The sequence below is a fragment of the Vombatus ursinus genome, unplaced genomic scaffold (genome assembly GCF_900497805.2).
Source record: "Vombatus ursinus unplaced genomic scaffold, bare-nosed wombat genome assembly UNPS02014172.1, whole genome shotgun sequence".
NCBI lineage: Eukaryota > Metazoa > Chordata > Mammalia > Diprotodontia > Vombatidae > Vombatus > Vombatus ursinus.
In genome coordinates this window covers 74154-95274 of record NW_020953950.1, presented here as the reverse complement: position 1 = coordinate 95274, position 21121 = coordinate 74154, and the positions used below count along the sequence as shown (strand labels likewise).

The 21121-nt window shown below is 39.2% G+C and overlaps 1 protein-coding gene across 2 annotated transcripts in view; it reads right to left on the bottom strand.

Moving 5' to 3' along the window:
* ZBTB17 (zinc finger and BTB domain containing 17) overlaps nt 1–21121 on the bottom strand; it is a 54292-nt gene that overhangs the window by 16440 nt on the left and 16731 nt on the right. The window contains exon 1 of one of the 2 annotated variants that reach the window (XM_027859812.1): nt 5351–5391. The exons of the other annotated variant lie outside the window; for it this stretch is intronic. The gene's annotated coding sequence lies outside the window, so the exon portion shown is untranslated. Of the gene's footprint in view, nt 1–5350; nt 5392–21121 lie in introns of those variants that run through there. 2 annotated transcript variants of the gene reach the window in all.

Sequence of the window (21121 nt, the reverse complement as noted above, 5' to 3'; positions counted from 1 at the left end):
CACACACACACACACACACACACACACACACACACACACACACACACTCCCCAAAAGTTTTAGTGCAGTTTTAAACCTTAATACCTTAAAAGTCTCCTAAGACTTTTGAATACCCTACATATATCTATTAATTGTTGGATATATTGGATAACAACCCCCTATTAAAGAAATCCAATACAAAGCTGTTTTTTCCCCTCATTTGACCATTTCTCTCCTTATCCTATGTGAATTAATTTTGTTTGCGCAGAAGCCTTTCAATTTCATTAATCAAAGTTATACATTTTATCCTTTGTAATTGCCTCTATTCCTTGTTTAGTTAATATATCCCACCCATAGCTTTGAAAGGTATATTGATCTGCTTTTCTTCTAATTTTTTAATAGTATGATCTTTAATATTAAGTTCACATAGCAGTTTAGAAGCCATTGTGGAATATGGTATAAGGGGGTGGTATAGGGCTAATTTCTTCCAGGTTTACAGTTTTTCCAGTAGTTTCTTTTTTAAATCAAATAGGGACTCTTCTAAGTATTTTAAGTTTTCTGGTTTATTGAATACTGCTATGGAATTCCATTGTTTTTGTTCCTTGTCTATTCTGTTCCAATGAGCTACCTCTCTATTTTTCAGCCTTTTTACTATTAAAATGAATATGTGCTACATGTTAAGGGTTTTTTCTTACATCTATTAATATGATTTTTATTTTTTGCTAATAACATTTGTTTGTGTTCATAGTTTTCTAATGTTGAACCATCCCTTTTCCTGGCATATAAATCCAATCTGGCCCCAGTAAATAATTTTTGAATATATCATTAAAGTCTTTGCTAATATTTGATTAAATATTTTTGAGTCAATAGTCATTACTGATGCTGCTCTACAGTGTTCATTCCCTACTTTATCTCACTTGTCTGGGCCTTAGGACCATATTCATCTCATGGGAGTAGTTTGGGAAGGTATATTCTTTCTCTAATTTTGTGAATACCTTACATAGCAGAGGGGTGAACTTTTCTTTAAATGATTGATGGAATTTAATTTAATTATAAATTGATCTGGATGTGTGTTTTTTGCTTTGTTTGGGAGTTCATTTATGGCTTGCTTAATTTCTATTTTTGAGATTGGATTGTTTGGATTACCTACTGTTTGTGTTGTTAATATGAAGGTTTTATATTTTCATAAATACCCGTTTCTTTTATATATTTTTAGTTTTGTTGGCATAAAACTGGGCATAGTAGTTTGTAATTATTTTCTTTAAGGATTACATATTTAGAGCTATAAAATTTGGTAACTCCTCTGTTCTTGGTTTTGATATTTTTTTTTTAAAAATTCAGATTAGTTAATTATAGGCCTCTTAATTGGTCTTTTGGGGGGGCCCACTAAACTTCATTTATCTCAAAAATCTTTTTTGCTTTTACATTTCTACATGGCTTCCATTTCTGACGGTTTTATTTTACTATTTAAAATGTTTCATTGATGCCTTTTGTTTTTACATCACGCTTATTTCTAAATATACTCCCTAGAATTAAATCACCCCTATAGCAGAACAAACAAAAGAGCCCAACCCCTAAACAGCAAAAAGCAGCTAAGCAAAACCAACCAACACCATGATTTTATGTGGCAATGTAGATGAGACATTATGCCCTGGTAGCCCCTGGGCTCCTTACTGAGAGGCAGGAAATGTGTATACCTCCCAATTCTGAGTGCTATCCTTGGTTTTCCAGTTACAAGTTAGGCCTCACTGGTGTCACTGTGGATAGATACTGCTGTTCTGATTCAGCTTATTTCACTCTGAACCAATTCTCATGTTTTTCTCAGTTCCTCATATTTGATATTTTTAATGCATGATACTATATTCTATATATGCCCACGTATCATAATTTGTTCAGTCATTCCCCCCATTAATAGACATCTACTTGGTTTTCAGTTCATTGCTTCCACAAAAGTGCTCCTACGACTATTTTGATGTGTATTGGACCTTCTTTCCATTTTTTACCTTCTTGGGAGATATGCCTCATGATCAAAGGGTTTGGGTTTGGCCAAACTGACATTCAGAACAGCTGGACCACTCCACAGCTCCCCTGATGTGTGTCACTGCGCCAGTCTTCCCAAGGCCTACCACTAACTTCACAATTTTCTTTCATCTCTTGCTAATCTGCATGCTCCATGGTAAAACCTCGGAGTTGTCTGAATGTGACTTTTTCTTAAAGTTAGTGATTTGGAGCATGTTTTCATGTGGGTACTTATGGTTTGCAATTTTTCTTTAGACAGCTGTTCTACTTCAGTTTATATTCCTTGTATTGATCCCAATTTTCGTTGTGTGATAGCTGGGGAAAGATGCATTTAATATTTCTGCCTTTCTGCGCCTGTGGCACCTTAGCATACAGTTAACTTCCGTAAACATGTTGTGCTTAAAAAATATTCTCCTTAAGATTCCTATTCAAGAGCTCTGGCCTTGGAGTCAGGAGGACCTGAGTTCAAATCTAGCCTCAGACCAGACACTTCACACTTACTAGCTGTGTGACACTGGGCAAGTCACTTAACCCTGATTCCCTCACCAAAAAAAAAAAAAAAAAAAAAAAAAAAAGATTCCTATTCAGCAATTGTCAAAGGTAAACTGTACCTAGTTTCTCTAATGTTTTGTTTAAATTTTTAACTCAGTTTCTGTATTTCTTTGTTACTTGTGACTATGTTTGAGAAAGACACATACTGACATCCCCAACAATTACTAACATTCCATTCCTGTCTTCCTGTAATTCAATTAACTTAGATCTTTTACATCCCTAGATGCTGTATCATTCAGTATATATCTAATCAAAATCAATATGGTTTCATTATCTATCAGCCTTGGGACTCACACCTCGCCAGTTTCTGAAGCCCCTCTGATTGTATGGCAGAGCCCCGAACTCCAATCCCCCCTCTCTTCTGTTACCTTTTGTGAGCCATCTTCCTCCATTAGATTATAAACTCCCTGTGGGCAGGGGCTATGGTTTGTTTTAAGTTTCTATCCCCAGACTTTAGTACAGTGCCTGGCACAGAACAGAGCCTTAACAAACGTCTGGTAACTAACTGCGCCTGCCTGCTTGTCTCTCAGCCACATACCCTGCTTTACACTGGCTACCTCCTCTGAGATCAACGCTTGCTATTTTAGCTTTTTAAGAATCTGACAAGGCATACGCTCTCCCCCAGCCCCTCATTTTAACCACTCAAGTCATGCTGTTTAAAGGGTTTCTTTCAAACCACAAACAGATGAGTCCACCCCATTCATCTACATGTTACAACGACTCTGGTTATTCTGCCCTCTGTCAAACCCTGTGAAAACATTTCCTCTCTTCCCTCCCTTTTCCCCCTCATTGAGAATGTCCTCCCAAAATCAACCCTTCCTCTCCTTCTCCCCGAGTTCAATCCCCTGCTTACTTTACTATTTCTGCAGATCACCCGTGGAGTCTGTCAGTTTGCACTTTTGCCTCCCGGTTCCAATATTTCTGCGTAATTTTCTTCGATGAATTCTTGATGAATTCAACTGATTTTTCCCCCTATGGTCTTGTGGAAAGCCTGATGATTCTTAGATTATGTCCCCATTCCTTGTTTTCTAGGTCAGTTATTTTTGATATCTCATTCATTTTCCTAAATTTTGTTTTTCTGCTTTTTTTATTTTACTCTAATAGTACTTACTGTATTATAGAATTTTTAGTTCAGGTTCTGTTTGCTTCATTCTCCCCCCATCCCCCCAGTCTCCACTCCTGGGCTAAGGGGTCCTGATTTCTGCACTCTAGTTCACTTCAGTCGATTACTCCTTTTGGCCACTTTCAGAATCTTTGTAGCCATCGTCTATTCTTTTCTGGAGTTGTTAATGAATTATTGTCTTCCAGAGTTTTATACTGATCAGATATTCTTGCCCCACACTCGCCCATCTCTTCATTTCACTAGTTTCCCTTTGATCATTTCAAGGCTCTGACTTCCCTCCCTTTGACGGACTTTGATGGAACTGCTGCTAAGAAGAGACTGATCATAGGAGTGGTTAATGAAGGCCTGAGGTGCAGGTTTGCCCCAACCTGCAGCCACCTGGTTTCAAGCTTGCCTGCCTCAGCAGTCACTGGAATCACAACCCTGACAGGGGGTGGGATGAAGAGTGCCGTCAGAGGGAGCAGGGTGGGTAGCTGATGACTACAATAGACAAGGAGAGGGGCTGGAAGGACTTTTGATGATTTTCTGTTCCACCTCCAGTTCACTGCTGGATGTCTGACTCAGGCGCCACCATAATCGCTCCTCTAAGCAAGGATTCCAAAGGGGTAGCCCCTGGGAGAGAGAAGAGACCCTCCAACCGTGACGGACTCTGGGATGGTCAGTAAGCTCTCCAGAAAACTCCTGTTTTCCCTCCTCTTTGGAATGGTTTCCCTTTATATTTTCAGAATTTCAAACTTGCATCTCCTCATTGATCTTGGGCTGCCTTACCCTAGAAATTTTTACGTCCATGGGATCTATATATCCCTTCCTCTGAAATCTGCTCCCCCCAAATTTAGAGTGCATATTAAAGAGTATGTAGCTCTTCTTCTTTAGCACAAACTCCAGGAGGAGGTCACCTCTCCCCTAAGGTTCCCATTATTCCCACCACAGCCATCCATTCTTTCCTCTTCGAGGGAATCAGATCCAGAATAGATTTCCTGTGATGATTTCTCCACTTTAGGAAGGATGAATTTAGGCAAGGTTCATTAAGGCAAGTCAAGAAGTTAATAACTGCTTTGCTATAGGCATAGACTTCTAGCAGATGTCTGAATAAATGAAATCTCCCGTTATTATGATGTCATGCCACATGCGAGGCTTGTGTTGTTTCCCAAATCCTCAAGTTTCCTCTTTCTGTTCCAGTGGTCGTGCCTGAATGCTCTCCATCATGCTTCCTCTCCTCTGGTTCCTTCCTGGATTTCCTTACAAACAGTACGACCACCCGTCTCCCTCTACTACCTATCTTGTTTCTTTTGAATAAAGTCTATCCATCCATACCCTGTTCTAGCCGTGGGTTTCATCCCACAAATCTACGTGGTTCCACGATAAACTTGCCTCCTTGTGTTAGAATCTCATGTGTGTCTTGCTCATTGCCCAAGGCCTAAGCCATCTGAGTCGCTGGGTTTTTACTAACTGCTTCCTTAGATTGTATTCCTGTGACGTTTGGGGTTTTTCTTATTGCTGTCTCCCAAGCCTTAAATGCATTTCTTCTTCACCTCCACCTCTCAGAATCTCTCCTTTTCTTCAAAACTCAGCTCAAGAGCCTTTTTTTTGTTGTTGCATGAATCCTTTCCTAGTCCCATGACATGACTCCCCTCAAATGCTAGTGCCCCCTTGATAAATTATTTTGTATATACTTACATGTGTAGAGGCAGCTGGTGGTACAGTGGGTAGAGCGCTGGGCCTGGAGTCAGGAAGATGTGAGTTCAGATCCAACCTCAGGCACTTACTAGTTGTGTGACCCTGGGCAAGTCACTTCACCTCTGTCTGCCTCAGTTTCCTCCTCTGTAAAATGGGAATAATAATAGCACCTCTCTCCCAGGGTTGTTGTGAGAATCAAAGGAGAAAACATTCATAAAATGTTTAGCATAGTGCCTGGCGTTTAGTAGACGCTATATAAATATTTGCTATTATTATCGTTGTTGTCATACACGTCTTACTATCCCCAAGGCCCAGCCCAATGCATGTAGCTACTATCAGGCTGACAGTATTCTTGAGCAGGGAGTCACCAACCAACAATACTCTTCTCTTTCCCCTCTCCCCTCATTTAAAAATTATGTAACTCATTTTGTTTTTTAAATTAATAAGTATTTATTTTCTCTCCCTTCCATTCTGTCACCCCCATAAAAGAGAAAAAAAAACACTTTTAATAAATATAGTCAAGTAAAACAAATTCCTGTATTAGTCAAGTCAAAAATATGTATTTCATTATACAAACTCAATCTATGACCTCTCTGTTATAAGCTGGGCAGCATGGTTCATTATCAGTTCTCTGAAACCATGGGTGATCACTGCATTGATCACAGTTCTCAAGTCTTTCAAAGTTGTTTATTTTTACAGTGTTGTTGTTAGTGTATAAATTACTCTCCTGGTTCTGCTAACTTCCCTCTGCATCAGTTCAGACAAGTCTTGCCGGGTTTCTTTGAAAGTATTCATCTCATAACTTCTTAGAGCACAATAACATTCTATTACATTCATATGCCATAACTTGTTCAGCTATTCTCTAACTGATGGACACCCTTTTAGTTTCCAGTTCTTTGCCATCACAAAAAGAGCTACTATAAATATTTTTATACAGATGGGTCTTTTTCCTCTTTCTTTGCTCTCTATAGGGGACAGGCCTAGTAGTGGTGTCACTAGGTAAAAGTTCATGCACAGTTTGGTCAGTTTGGGGGCATATTTCCAAATTTCTTGAGAAAATGGCTGAAGCAATCCACAGCTCCACAGTGCCTGCATGTGCCTGTTTTCTTGCAACCCTTTCAACAAGTGGCATTTTCACCTGAGAGGTGGGAAGTAGAACTTTAGAGTTGCTTTAATTTGTATTTCTCTAACTATTAGTGACATAGAACATTTTTCCATATGGCTGCTTATAGCATGAATTTATTCCTTTGAAAATTGCCTGTTTGTGTATTCTTTGACCAACTATCAGCTGAATGGTTCTTACATTATCTTGGAAATAAGATCTTTTTCTGCAAAGATTTTCCCCCAGTTAATTGTTTCACTTCTAATATTAGCTGCATTGGATAAATGTGTTTAAATTTTATATAATCAAAGTTATCTACTTTAATTCTCTGTGATCCTCTCTATCCTTTGGTCATGAAAATTCATTCCCATAATATCCAATTGGCACTTATCTTGGCATATAGTGTGAAATGTTGGTCTAAATCTAATTTCTGCTAGACTCCTTTCCAGTTTTCCCAGCATTTTTCTTTTTAAGCCAAATAGTAACTCCTTCCCTTGGTAACTGAGGCCTTTGGGCTTACTGAACTGATGCTTTTTGTGGGATAGTTTGAGATCGTGCATTGCTAGCTCCCCTTCCTTCCCATTGTTTTCATCACCTCCTTTAAGATTTCTTGATCTTTTATTTCTCAAGTTGAATTCCATTACTTCCTCTAGCTCTATATAGTCATCCTTTTGTAGTATGTTTAGTATGGCACAGAATCCGTCAATTTAGGCAATACTGTCACATTATACGGCCTCAGCCTACCCATGAACAATTAATATCTCTCCCATGATATAAGTGTGTGTTTCCATAAGTGTTTTGTAGTTGCATTCACATCGTTCCTATGTGTGTCTTAGCAGTGAACTCCAAATATTTCATACATTTTGTAGTTAAATGGAATTTCTTTACCTGTCTCTTCCTGCTGTGTTTTGTTGGTATTATACAAAAATGTTGATACTTTTAAGTGGAATTTTATATCTTGCAATTTTGTCAAAGTTACTGTTTTAATTAATCTGTCTTGCTGCCTAGAGAAAGCAACTTTGTTTCCTCTTTGCAATGTCTTCTTTTATTCTTTCTCTGACTGGATGATCTTTCATGCACCTAAGAGAATCAACTTCAGTCATTCTTTGGGGTATCAGCAAGTTTATACAGCTAGGTGGTGCAGTGGATAGAGTGCCAGGCCTAGAGTCAGGAAGCCCTGAGTGCAAGTCCTGCCTCAGATACTTACTAGCTCTGTGACCCTGGGCAAGTCACTTAACCTCTTTTGCCTCAGTTTCCTCATCTGCAAAATGGGGGATAATAACAGCACCTACCTTCCCAGAGTTGCTGTGAGGATCAAATCAGAATATTTATAAAGTGCTTAGCACAATGCCTGGCACACAGTAGGCACTATATAAGTACTTATTCCCTTCCCCTATATAAATGCTAAGTCCCTTCTTGCTCTGAAGCTACAATCCAATAATCTGACTTAAAATCTAGTGTCCTTTTCCCTATGCCATACTTCTGAAAATAATTTTTCTTTTGTTTTTTTTCATCACGTTCATTCTGGAACATATCCCTCCCTTCCTCCTCTTCAGGGAGCCATCCCTTGTAATAAAGAAAAGAAGAGAAAAAGCAATTTGGCAAAACCAACCAACACGTCAGCCAAGTCTGCTTTACCTTCTCTGCAACGAAAGGAGAGAAGGACATAGTTTTGCCTTTCTTTCTCTCTCCGGTGCAAAAGAGGCTAACCCATAGTAGGTGCTTAGTAAAGGCTTGGTGATAAGACTTCTCCAGGTTCATTTTTTTTTGTTATTGTTGTTCTTTCCATTTACATCAGTTGTCATTGTGTGTATTATTTTCCTGGTTCTACTGATCTCATTTTATGTTAGTTTATAAAGTCCCCCCCAGTTTCTCTGAATTCTTTCTATCCGCTGTTTTTATGATGCTGTGATTGTCCTTCACATTCACGGACCACCACTTGTTCAGCCATTCTCTTGCTGATGTGCATTGACTTGGTCTCCAGTTCTTCACTGCCCCAAAATGCTGCCTCCATTACTGGGGGAGATATTCATGAGTGAGAAGTCCTCAAGACTTCTTTAGCAAGTGAAAAATGTTGAGAGGAAGGGAGGGTGGAAAAGAGCACTGGCCCTGACCAGCTTTCATGCCACTGAGAACTGCATTCCCATTGCTTCCTTGGCACAGAGGCCTAGGTTGCTCCATGGCCTCTCTGCTATGGGTTCAAAGAAGGCACATGAAACAGATGACCCAGAAAAGCAGTCCCTCTCTTTCCTTTTCCTCCAAGAGCCCCTTTAATCACTAGCAAAGAGGCTGCCTATATGACCTGGGAAAACTTTCCTGGCTCCAGACATCTACAAATAAGCTCTCAAACACTGAAACTGTGCTTCTTGGATAAACCAGTTATGTTAATAACTGCCTGTGGTTAGTGCTCTGAAGTGCAAGGCAGGGGAGAGAGTCTGGTCTATCAAGGAGCCAGCAGTGATCAAAGGCCACCATGGGCTGCCCTTCCCCTTGCTCAAGGAAGCTTGTGAGGTGGTTTTATGCTTAGAGTGTGCAGAACAGCTCATTCTGGAGACAAACCAAGAAGTAAAGAGCAATGTGAGGCAAAGTTCTATTAGGAATTCTAGACATCATTAAGAGGTTTTTCCCTAAGACCACAAATTGACATTGAGAGATCAATCTCTCCTAAGTAATGAGGATCCAAGAAATTTTCTCCTCTTAACTTCAGTGTTAAAACACTCTCAGGATGAGGGGAAGAAGACAAGTTTGCTCAGTAAATAGGAAGGTTTACAAAGAATACAGAAAAGAACTAATTTTCTATTCGTGGCTTTAAGTGACCACCCCTGGAAAATGGAAAAGTGGGCAAGGCTTAAAAGACGTCAGGAAGCAGACAAGAATGAACATAGACCAAAAAAAAAATCATTTCTAAAGCACTTTAAGGCTTACAAAGTGATTTTCTCACAACTCTCCTATAAGGTAAGTACACAGACGATCTATGAAGGACAAATATGAAGAGCTCCCCACCAATGCATACTCCAACCTTTTATGTCTTAGTAGGAGTTTATTATAAACAGAAACAATCAAGGGAGTTGTCTGAGGCACATACAGGTGAATGTAAAGCCAGGTCAAACAAAATTCACAGCCTTTGAGACTCCCTCCCACCCTCATTATCCTCTCTATCTTCAGGAACCCCCACAGAAGCAGCTGGCGGATACAGAAGGGCAACACATGGGTATCACAATGGTGAGGTGCCATCAACATCTGTGATACCAGGCTGACCATTAGAGAACAACCCAGCCCAGGACACACACGTCAGGTCAAACAAACCTTTCCCTCCTGGCAGCACCAGCAGCGTGGCCCATGTGACCCAAACCAGGCCTGCCTGCTCCCTCCTTTGCCAAAAGCCAGCTTGAAAACGGAGGTGGGTCTTTGCCAAGCTCTAAACAACCTTTGTGGCTTTGGAGGTTTTCCATGCCTCTCCCCGAAGCAAGTAAATACACTGAAGTGGAGAAGAGCCACTCTGAACACCCACTGGCAAAAACCTCTTTGAGTCAGAGCCCTCAGGCCTGGAAAATACCTGAGTCACTAGAAAGGACAAACGTGTGAAAAGACTTACAGCCAACAAAGTGAACCTGGGCCTGCCAACCTCAAAGGTTAGATTATTAATCTTCCCAAAGACTGAGCTGTGGTGAATGAGCAGTCTTGTTTGACAAACACCCCAGTGCTCCCATGGAAGAGGCAGGAAAGCATCGCTCCGTGCAGACACATTGACTCCTTTCTCTCTCCACTACAAGCTCCCTAGGGTCTGGCCACATGTCAGCCCAGCTGAGAAAGCATGGAGGGGGCAGACCTTACACCCAAGCAGTCAACTTCCAGAGGCCACTGGGGAATCCAGGGAAAGGATGCTGGAGGGAGGATGTGGGCACAAAAGGTTTCTAAGCAACGCCTACCAACAGAAAACATGGGGGACAGGACTGGGAGGGGGGAAGAAAGAGCAGAGAGATGCTTTGTGGGGAGGCATCATTAAGTGGCTGGAAACACAAAAAGCAACACCAATGGGCACTGTTAGGATTTGGCTTTTCTCTGAATACCGTAATTAGGGCACTGGAAGTCTGCAGGATTGAATAAAACAACTTTCTAGGTCTTTCTTTGCTCTGACATTCTGTGTTCCAAGGGCCCTTCTAGCTTTGACATTTTATGTTCTAAGGCCCCTCCCAGGCCTGACATTTTTTGTTCTAAGGGCCCCCTCTGACACCCTAGGATCCTGTGACTATCAGTGGCTTGGTAGCAAGGTCCTTCACTACCAAACTGCTTCAAGGCACATTCATAAAAGAGCATGCTATCAGCTCCAGCAAAAAAGAGCTCTGTGTTTAAACAAACAGATGAGCGTCAGTTTAAAACTATGCTCCTGAACAATCTCGTGACCACCCTTGGCAGCTTTTTTCTTCCCTGTTGGTCCTAGGAAAAAAAGAAAGATGACCAATGACCCAATCTGGGGCTTGTACCCAAGAGGTAAGGGATATTACCAACAAAATCAGGCCTGTACATTGAAGTGGCAGTCGGAGGTGCTCAAGAGCACAGAAATAAGACAATGGGTTTCTATCTGGGGTGACATTATTCAAAGAAACCTCTCACCTTTAGCAGCAAGCCAGAGACAGAACACAAGCTAAAACGGACCTCTTTCTCTCCCCATAGGATTTTTATAAACAATATGTCCCCTAAATGCTAGAGAGCACCTGCCAGATGTGACTAAGTCCTCCAAGGCCCTTTGAGCTCTGTGCTGCTCACCTAGATGAACTGCTGTAACTTGGCAACCTCCTTTCTGCCCCCTCGCCCCACTTTCAAACACCTATTTTAAGTGAGCTTTGTTTGTATCACAGAGTTCCTCCTACTGCTTGTTCTCCATTTTAACTGTTCTTCATGGAAAGTAATTGTACCAGGACTGGCAGCTCACCAAAATCACAGAGTCTGAGCAGATTCCTAGCCTTCTGAGTGCTTGGAGGAGTACGAACATGCCCAGGCGGCACCCATGGCAAGGGCAGCTCCCTTCCTCCAGTGTAGATAAAGGATTCCCTCAGCCTGGCCAGAAATGTGCCTCATGTAAGAATCACAATGAGTGTCGTGCTGAGCTTCTTTCTGACTAAACACTACTATGGACATGGCTCTGTTTTGGGCTGAAGAAGGTACGAAAAGAAAAAAAAACAAGGCCTCTGATCTCAATGGCCTTACAATGTGGCAGGGGAAACAAGACTGATACAAATGTATACTACAAGGCAGAATATAGGTGGATTTTTTTTAAAAAGGAGGGAAAAAGTGCTACAAGAGGTCAAAGCAGTGAGACAGTACTTCTCAAGAGAGATTCAAGGAAAGGTTTCTCCAAAAGAGGAACATTTTATTTGAATTGGGTGTTAAAAGATAGAATGGATTTTAATAGGTGGAGATGATGAGGGAGAAGACTTCCCAGGGAATGGCAAGGAGAAAGAAGCTGCCCAAGAGTAGTAGCAATTGCTTCAAGAGGCATTAAGTCTAAGGGGCAGCTAGGTGGCGCAGTGGATAGAGCACCAGTCCTGAAGTCAGGAGGATCCAAGTTCAAATCTGGCCTCAGACCAATTACTTGACACTTACTAGCTGTGCGACCCTAGGCAAGTCACTTAAACAATTGCCTTAAAAAAAGAGAGGCATTAAGTCTCCCCTCCTTAGAGGCCTTCAAAGCAAGGGCTGTATGACCACTTGTTGGGGAGGCAGCGGAAGGGATGCCTGATTAGGTTGGGGTTGCAGCAGATGGACATTCTGGTCCCTTCTATCTTTGTGATTCTGGCCGTAATCACTGGGCCAGACCTAGAACTCTATCTGAAAACCAACACTCTTTCCTAATACATGTTTCCAGGCTCCCTTAGAAGGGAATACATTTGGCACAGGAAAACTGTAGCAGAAAAACTGCCACAGAACAGAATTAAACTGTATCACTAAATACTAGGTCCATTTTTAGTCTTTTGTTTTTACATTATGTTCTTTTCTGAATATATCCTTCCTCTATCCTTCATTCTTATAAGGGATCATGTTACATCTGTCATAAGCCATCTCTTGTAACAGAGATTATATAAAAGGGTGGTAAAAGTCCAGCAAAAATGAACATAGTAACTGTGTCTGCCAATATATGCAATATTCCACATCCATGTTCCCTCACCTCAGTAATGTGGGGTGGGGGTGGGAGGGGAGGTGGCGGCATGGAGAGAGAAGAATTTTTTTTTTTTAAGTTTTTCTACAGGAGCCAAACATGGTCATTTTGATAACACAGCATTCAGGTTCACTTTATTGTTCTGTTTACATAATTGTTATCACTGTCTATATTTTTTTCTGGTTCTGTTTACTTCACATCAGTTCAGATGAGTCTTTCCATGTTTCTTTAATTCTTCATATTTCTTATGATATACTGACATTCCATTATAATAGCACAATTTGTCTAGCCTTTCCCTAACTGATGGGCATCTACTTTGTTTCCAGTTCTTTGCTACCACAAAAAGAGCTGCTGTGAATATCGATATGTCTTTTACCTTTTTGTGGGGTATGCCTAGCAGTGGGCTGTGTCAAAGGGAATGGTTTTAGTCACTTTAAAAAAGGCATAATTCCAAATTGCTTCCCAGAATAGGTAGACCAACTTATAGCTCTTCTTGTAACTCCTCCAACATGGATCATCTCCACATTTGAGCATCTTTACCAATTTATTGGGTGTGAGGTTGTCATGTTTCCTATCTATCATTCATCATTTGGAACAATCTCTTCTATGGTTAACAGCTTGCAAACTAACTTTTGACCACGTCCATGTGGAGGAATGGCTCTTGGCCTTCTGTATTTGCATAATTCCCCTTTCTAAGTTAGATATCAAACATGACAGAATCTGAGGATTTCGAGAGATCTGTGTCCACTGAGTCTAACCCATGAACCCATAGCCTCTGTGGCCTTCTCACTGTGTAAGATCCTTCGATCCAACCACTCCCTTTTCCTCCCGACACTGGGTCCAAACAAAAGACGTCCGATCCCTCTTCTGGGTGGAAGCCCGTCAAATACTTGAAGACAGTTATCACGTCCCCTGTGTCTTCTCCTCTTCGGGCTAAACATGCTTAATTCTCCACCCGATTCTCACATGAAGATTCAGGTCTTTTCCTCATCCCAGTGGCCCTCCTCTGAACACTCTCTTCAACTGGTCACTGTCCTTCTTGATACCCAGAACCGAAGACAGCACTGCAGACGGGGCCAAACGAAGGCAGACGACAGTGGGACTACCACTACAGTGGCATCATCACCTCCTTATTCCTGGTGACTATACTCCACTTAAGGCAGCTCAAGATTGCATTAACTTTTTTGGCCACCAGGTCCTATTGCTGACATTGGTTCAGCTTGCAGTCTACTCAGAGCCACAGATCTTTTTCAAAACTACTATCTAAGCATGCCGCCCCGACTTATGAAATTTATTTTTTTGTATCCAGATACAAGACTTTACAATCATCCCCTGGAATTTAATTTTATTAGTTTCAGCCCAATACCTGTCAGGATCCTTTTAGATTCTCTATCATCGACTGTTAGCTATCCCAACTTTGTGTCATCTGCAGATTTGATATGCATACCATCTATGCCTAACACTTTAATTAATCACATGGATAAAAAGCATGAAGCCAAGCACAAGTTCCTAGAGGACTCCCCTGGAGACCTCCTGCCCTGTTGACAGCTAGGTAGCACAGTGGGTATAGTGCCAAGCCTAGAGTCAGGAAGACCTCAATTCAATCCAGACTCAGACACTTAGTAGTTGTGTGATCCTGGGCAAATCATTTAATCTCTGTTTGCCTCAGTTTCTTCAACCATGAAGTGAGAATAACATCTAACTCTCAGGTTATGAGAATCCAATTAAATAAAATTTGTAAACAGCATGGCACATAGTAGGTGCTATGTAAATGCTATTGTTGTTGACACAGAATCCTTAACATCTACTCTTTGACTCGGGCTATCCAACCAGTTCTTCTATCTGATTTTATTATCAGATAATGCAGGGGTGGGGAACCTGCGGGCACTGAGGCCACACGTGACCCTCCAGGTCCTCAAGTATGGCCCTCTGACTGAATTCAACTTCATAGAACAAATCTCCTTAATAAAAGGACTTGCTCAGTAAAACTTGGACTCGGTCAAAAGGCTGCACCCAAGGACCTAGAAGGCCACATGTGGCCTCAAGGCCGCAGGTTCACCACTCCTGAATCTAGCATGAGACACTTTATCAAAAATTTTGCTAAAATCTAGATAAACTAGATAAACTGCACTCCCCTCAGTGTCTAGCACACAGTAGGCACTTAACAGGCACTCACTCCACTTCTCATCTACTGCTCTGCCTAGAACTCCAAGGAACAAGATGCCCCTCCCAAGATGAGCTTGGCAGTTCTAAACTCGCCACCATGCTGCTAACTGAAGCCTTGATTGACACAATTTCCCTTAGCTTCCTCTCCCCTGGGAAAGGGGGGCTGGAGGGTGGAATACCAAACTTCTCCCAATGCCTCCCTTTACAGAAACTGAACTCTTGGTTCATTCCACTTTGCATTTGCTGCTCTGCTTGGTTTCAACTCCAAGAAACAAGATGCCCCATTTACAAGTACCATTCGAGGCCCCCTGGACTCCCATTTCCTGCCTCCTTTTGTGTGTTGTGTAATTGAAGGCTCCTTGAGGGCAGGGGCTGTCTTCATTGATTGTATCCCCAGCCCTTCGCACAGTATCTAGCACATAGTGGATGCTTAATAAAGGTTGATTGGATTAATAAATCCATCCTTTCTTCCCTTCTTCCTTCCTTCCAGTTAGTTTAATAATATTGTAAACAAAAGGAAACGAGGCTAGCTGGCTCTCTGTAATGCCTACTTTTCAGGGCAGAGAGATGGCGCAATGGATAGAGCACCCGGCCTGGAGTCAGGAAGACTCATCTCCCTGAGTTCAAATTTGACCTCAGACACTTATTATCTGTGTGATTCTGGGCAAGTCACTTAACCCTATTTGCTTCAGTTTCCTCATCTGTAAAATGAGCTGGAGAAGGAAATGGCAAACTACTCCAGCATCTATCTTTGCCAAGAAAACCCCAAATGAGGTCATGAAGAGTCAGACTTGACTAAAAAACAACTGAACAATAATGCCTACTTGTCTATCTAGATGTTCACCAACTATCTCTTTAATGATCCATTTTAGAATTTTCCCAGGAATATAAGTGAACCTTATGGTCTATAGTTTGCAGACTGTTCTGTTCCATTTTTTGAAAATTGAGACGTCTACCCTTCTCCAATTTTACATGATCTTTCAAAGATCACTGACAGTGGCTCAGCTTTCACATTGGTCAGTTCTTTCAGAAACTAAGAGTACAGTCCATCTGGGCCAGGGGACCTGAATGCATCAAGAGCAGGTAACTTCCTTCTTTCTATTTTCTTATTCTATTTTGAGAATTAACTTCCTATAAGATGGCTGATCTGAAGATTTTTTCCCAGCCTAACAAGTTTCTTTTATCCTAGCTGCATTGATTTTGTTCCTGCAGTTCAATTTCATGTAACATAAATTATCTAGTTTACCTCTTGTGATCTCTTCTAGCCTTTGGTCAAGGATTCTCCACTCAGCCAGAACTATGAAAGATACTGCTTTCAATTTAAAATTTTTAAATTTTAAAAAATAAAATAGTCTCTTACATTTGAGTCAAGTAGCCCATGTGAAGATATTAGTCTAAATTATTTTTTGCCAAACTGCTTTCTAGTTTCCTGTAGGGTCCCATTTTGAACAATGCTATGAATTCAAGGCAAACATATGATGGCTCTACAGGAAGGCTCCAGGGTAGCTAAGAACTTGAACATAGAAAGTTATTAAAATTTAGAAGACAACAAAGTCAAAACATTTACACACAAAGGCTTAAAAACAAAAAAGTACCAAAGCCCAAAAAGAATTCCTGAAAGAGCTTAAAAAGTTCTTTAAAAATCAAATAAAGAGGTAAAGGGAAAATTGGGAAAAGAAATGAGAATGAATAACGCAAGAAAAGTATGAAAAGAGAGTCAATACCCTGGTAAAAGAGGTATACACACACAAAAAAATACTGAAGAAAACAGCACCTTAAAAACAGAATTGGCAAAGTAGAAAAAGAGGTACAAAAGCTCAAACTGAAAAGAAAATTCCTTAAAAATTAGAATTAGGCAAATGGAAGCTAATGACTTAATGAGACACTAAGAAACAATAAAGCAAAACTAAAAGAAAAAAATAAATACAAGAATATGTGAAATCTCATTGGAAAAACAACTAACCTGGAAAATAAATCAAGAAGGGCTAATTTAAAAATTATCAGACTACCTGAAAGTCATAATAATAAAAAAAAAGAGCCCAGACATCTTATTTCAAGACAATATCAAGGAAAACTGCCCTGATATCCTAGAACCAGGGATTAAAATAGAAATTTAAGGAATATACCAATCACCCCCTGAAAGAGATCCCAAATCCAGAGCCAAATTCCAGAGCTCCCACGTCAAAGAAAAAAGATTGCAAGCAGCCATGGAGCCACAGTTAGTACAACACATGGGTTAGCAGCTTCTACATTAAAGGACTGGAAGGCTTAGAACACGATATTCTGGAGGGCAAAGGAGCTAAGATTACAATCAAGAATCACCTACCCAACAAAACTGAGTATAATCCTTCAGGGGGAATAATGGATATTCAATGAAACAGAGGACTTTCAGCATGCCTGATGGAAAGACCTGAGCTGCATAGAAAATTTGACTTTCAAATACAAGACTCAAGAAGCATAAAAAGGTAAGGAGAAATCATAAGAGATTCAATAAGATTAAACTGTTTACATTTCTACATGGAAGATGATACTTGTAACTCCTAAGAACTTTATCACTATGAGGGGAGACAGAAGCAGTACACATAGACAGACGGCATGGGCGTGAGTTGACCATGATGGGATGATTATCTAAAAAAATGAAATTAAGGGGTGAGAAAGAGGGATCCACTGAGAGAAGGGAAAGGGAGAGATAGAACGGGGAAAATTATCTCACATAAAAGAAGTGCAAAAGGAAGAGCTTTTACAGTAGAGGGAAAATAAGGGGTGGTGGGTAATGCTTGAATCTTATTCTTATCAGAACTGGCTCAAAGAGGGAATAATATACACACTCAGTTGGATACAGAAACCTGTCTTACCCTACAGGGAAATAGGAAGTAAAGGGAATAGGAAAAGGAGGTGGTAGTAGGGCTGACAGAAGGGAAGGAAGATTAAGGGAGGCAGTCGTCAGAAGCAAAACAGACTTTTGAGGAGAGACAGGTTAAAAAGAAAGAGAGAAAAAGATAAATGGGGAGGGAAGTAAGATGGAAGAAAATAAAAAGTAATTTATCGTAACTGTGAATATAAATAGGATAAACTCACCCACAAAATGGAGGTGGATGGCAGAATGGAATAAAAACCATGTTGGATTTACAAGAAACACATTTGACATAGAGAGGCACACACAAAATAAAAATCAGGGACTGGAGCAGAATCTCAAGCTTCAGCTGAAGTTAAAAAAAAAAAGCAGGGGTAGCAATCATGATTTGAGACAAAGATAAAACAAAAACAGATCTAACTAAAAGAGATAAGCAGGGAAACTATATCAATACTAAACATGTGTACCAAATGGTATAAATTCTTAAAAGAAAAATTAAATGAGTTATAGAAGGAAACAGATAATGAGGGACCTAACTTTCCCCTCTCAGAACTAGATAAATTTAATCAAAAAATAAAGAAGTTAATGATATGAATAAAATTTTAGAAAAGTTAAATATAGTAGACCTCTAGAGAAAACTGAATGGAAATAAAAAGGAATATACCTTTTTTTTTAGCTGTACATGTCACTGTCACAAAAACTGACCATGTATTAGGGCATAAAACCTCACAAATAAATAGAGAAAAGCAGAAACATTAAATGCACCCTTTTTGGATCATAATGCAATAAAAATTACATTCAACAAAGGTCCTTGGAACACTAGATTAAAAAGTAATTAGAAACTAAACAATCTAATCCTAAAGAATGAACAGGTCAAAGAACAAATTATAGAAACAACCAGTAACTTAATTAAAGAGAATGAAAACAATGCAACAACATACCAAAATTTATGGGATATAGTCAAAGCAGTAGTTAGGGGGAAATTATATCTCTAAATGCTTACACCAATAAAACAGAGAAAGAACAAATGAGAAAAAGAACAAATTAATAATCCCCAAAATCAAAGAAGAGATTAGTAAAACTAAAATTATGAAAACCATTAAACTAACAAATAAAACTAGGATCTGGCTTTACCAAAAAAAAAAAAAAAAAAAGTAAACCATTGGTTACTTTGATTAAAAAAAAAATTATCAGTATCAAAAATGAAAATGGTGAATTCACCACCAATGAAGTTATCCTCAATCAAAGCAATTATTAGGAGCTATTTTGCCCAATTCTATGCCACTAAATCTAACAATCTAAGTGAAATGGTTGAACATTTATATATAAAATATTTACAAAAATATAAATTGCCCAGATTGCCAGAAAAGGAAATAGAATGCTTAAAATAACCCTATCTTAGAAACAGAAATTGAACAAGCCTTTCTAAGAAAAATCCTAGGACCAGATGTGAATTCTACCAAACATTTAAAGAATGATTAATTCCAATGCTATATAAACTATTTAGAAAAACAGGCGAGGAAGGAGTTCTACCAAATTCCTTTTATGACACAAATATGGTATTGATACCTAAACCAGGAAGAACAAAAACAAAGAAAACCATATACCAATTTCTTTAATGAATATTGACGCAAAAATTATAAATAAAATACTAGCAAGGAGATTATAGCAATGTATCACAAAGGTCATACACCAACCAGGTGAGATTTATACTTGAAGTGCAGGGTTGGTATCAGCATAACCGACAATATCAATAACAAAAGACAACGAAAAGCATACAATTGTCCCAATAGATGCAGAAAAAACTTTTGATAAAATACAACACTCATTCCTGTTAAAAACACTAGAAGGTATAGGAATAAATGAAATTTTCCTTAAAATAAGTAGTATCTATTTAAAACCATCAGCAAGCATTATCTATAACGAGAATAAGCTAGAAGTCTTCCCAATAAGCTCCGGGGTGAAGGAAAGATGTCCATTATCACCACTATTATTCAATATGGCACTAGAAATGCTAGCTTAGGCAATAAAGAAGAAAAAGAGATGGAAGGAATCAGAATGGGCAATGAGGAAACAAAATTATCACTCTGTGCAGATGATATAATGATATACTTAGAGAATCAATTAAAGAGCTAGCTGACAATTAACAATTTGAGCAAAGTTGCAGGATGTAAAATAAGCCCATGTAAATTATCAGCATTTCTATATATTACCAACAAAGTCCAGCAACAAGAGATAGAAAGAGAAATTCCATCTAAAATAACTGCAGACAATATAAAACACTTGGGAGTCTACCTACCAAGACAAACCTAGGAAGTATATGAACACAATTACAAATACTTCACACAAATAAAGTCAGATCTAAACAACTAGAGAAATATTAATTGCTCATCGGTAGGCTGAACCAATATAATAAAAATGACAATTCTACCTAAATGAATTTACTTATTCAGCATCATACCATACTACCAAAAATTATTTTATAAAGCTAGAAAAAATAATAACAAAATTAATCTGGAAGAACAAAAGGTCAAGAATATCAAGGGAATCAATGAAAAAAATGTGAAGGAAGGTGGCCTAGTAGTACCAGATCTCAAACTGTATTACAAAGTAGTAATCATCAAAACAATGTGGTACTGGCTGAAAATAGAATGGTGGGTCAGTGGAATAGATTAGGTACATAATACACAGTAGTAATTGACCATAGTAATCTAGTATTTGATAATATCAACCCCCAAATCCAAACTTTTGGGACAAGAACCCACTTTTTGATAAAAATTGCTGGGAAAAATGGAAAGTATTTTGGCAGAAACTAGGTACCATCTCACACCAAGATAAGGTAAAAATGGGTACATGATTTAAACATAAAGGGTGATTACAAGCAAATCAGGGGACCATGGGCAATTCTGCCTGCCAGATTTATGGATAAGGGAAGAACTTATGACAAAATAAAATAGAAAGCATTACAGGATATAAAATATATAATTTTGATTACATTAAATTAAAAAGGTTTTGAACAAGAAAAAAAACCAAACAAAACAAACCAAAAACAAAAATCCAATGCAGCTAAGATTAGAAGGAAAGCAAAAAAAAAAAAAAGCAGGGAAAATATTTTACAGCAAGTTTCTCAGATAAAGGCCTCATCTCTCAAATACTCTCAAAGCAAGTGAAATTTTCCCAATTAATATATTATAATATATAATATATTAATATATTAATTATTTTCCCCAATTAATAAATGGTCAAAGGATATGAACAGAGAGTTTTCATAAGAAACTAAAGCTATCTATAATCACATGAAAAAATAATCTAAATTACTATTTGATTAGAGAAATGCAAATTAAACCAATTCTGAGGTACCACTTCACACCTATCAGACTGGCTAACATGACAGAAAAAGAAAATGACAAATGTTGGAGGGGATGTGAAAAAACTGGGACACTAAGCACTGTTGGTGGAGTTGTGGCCTGATCCAACCATTCTGGAGAGCTA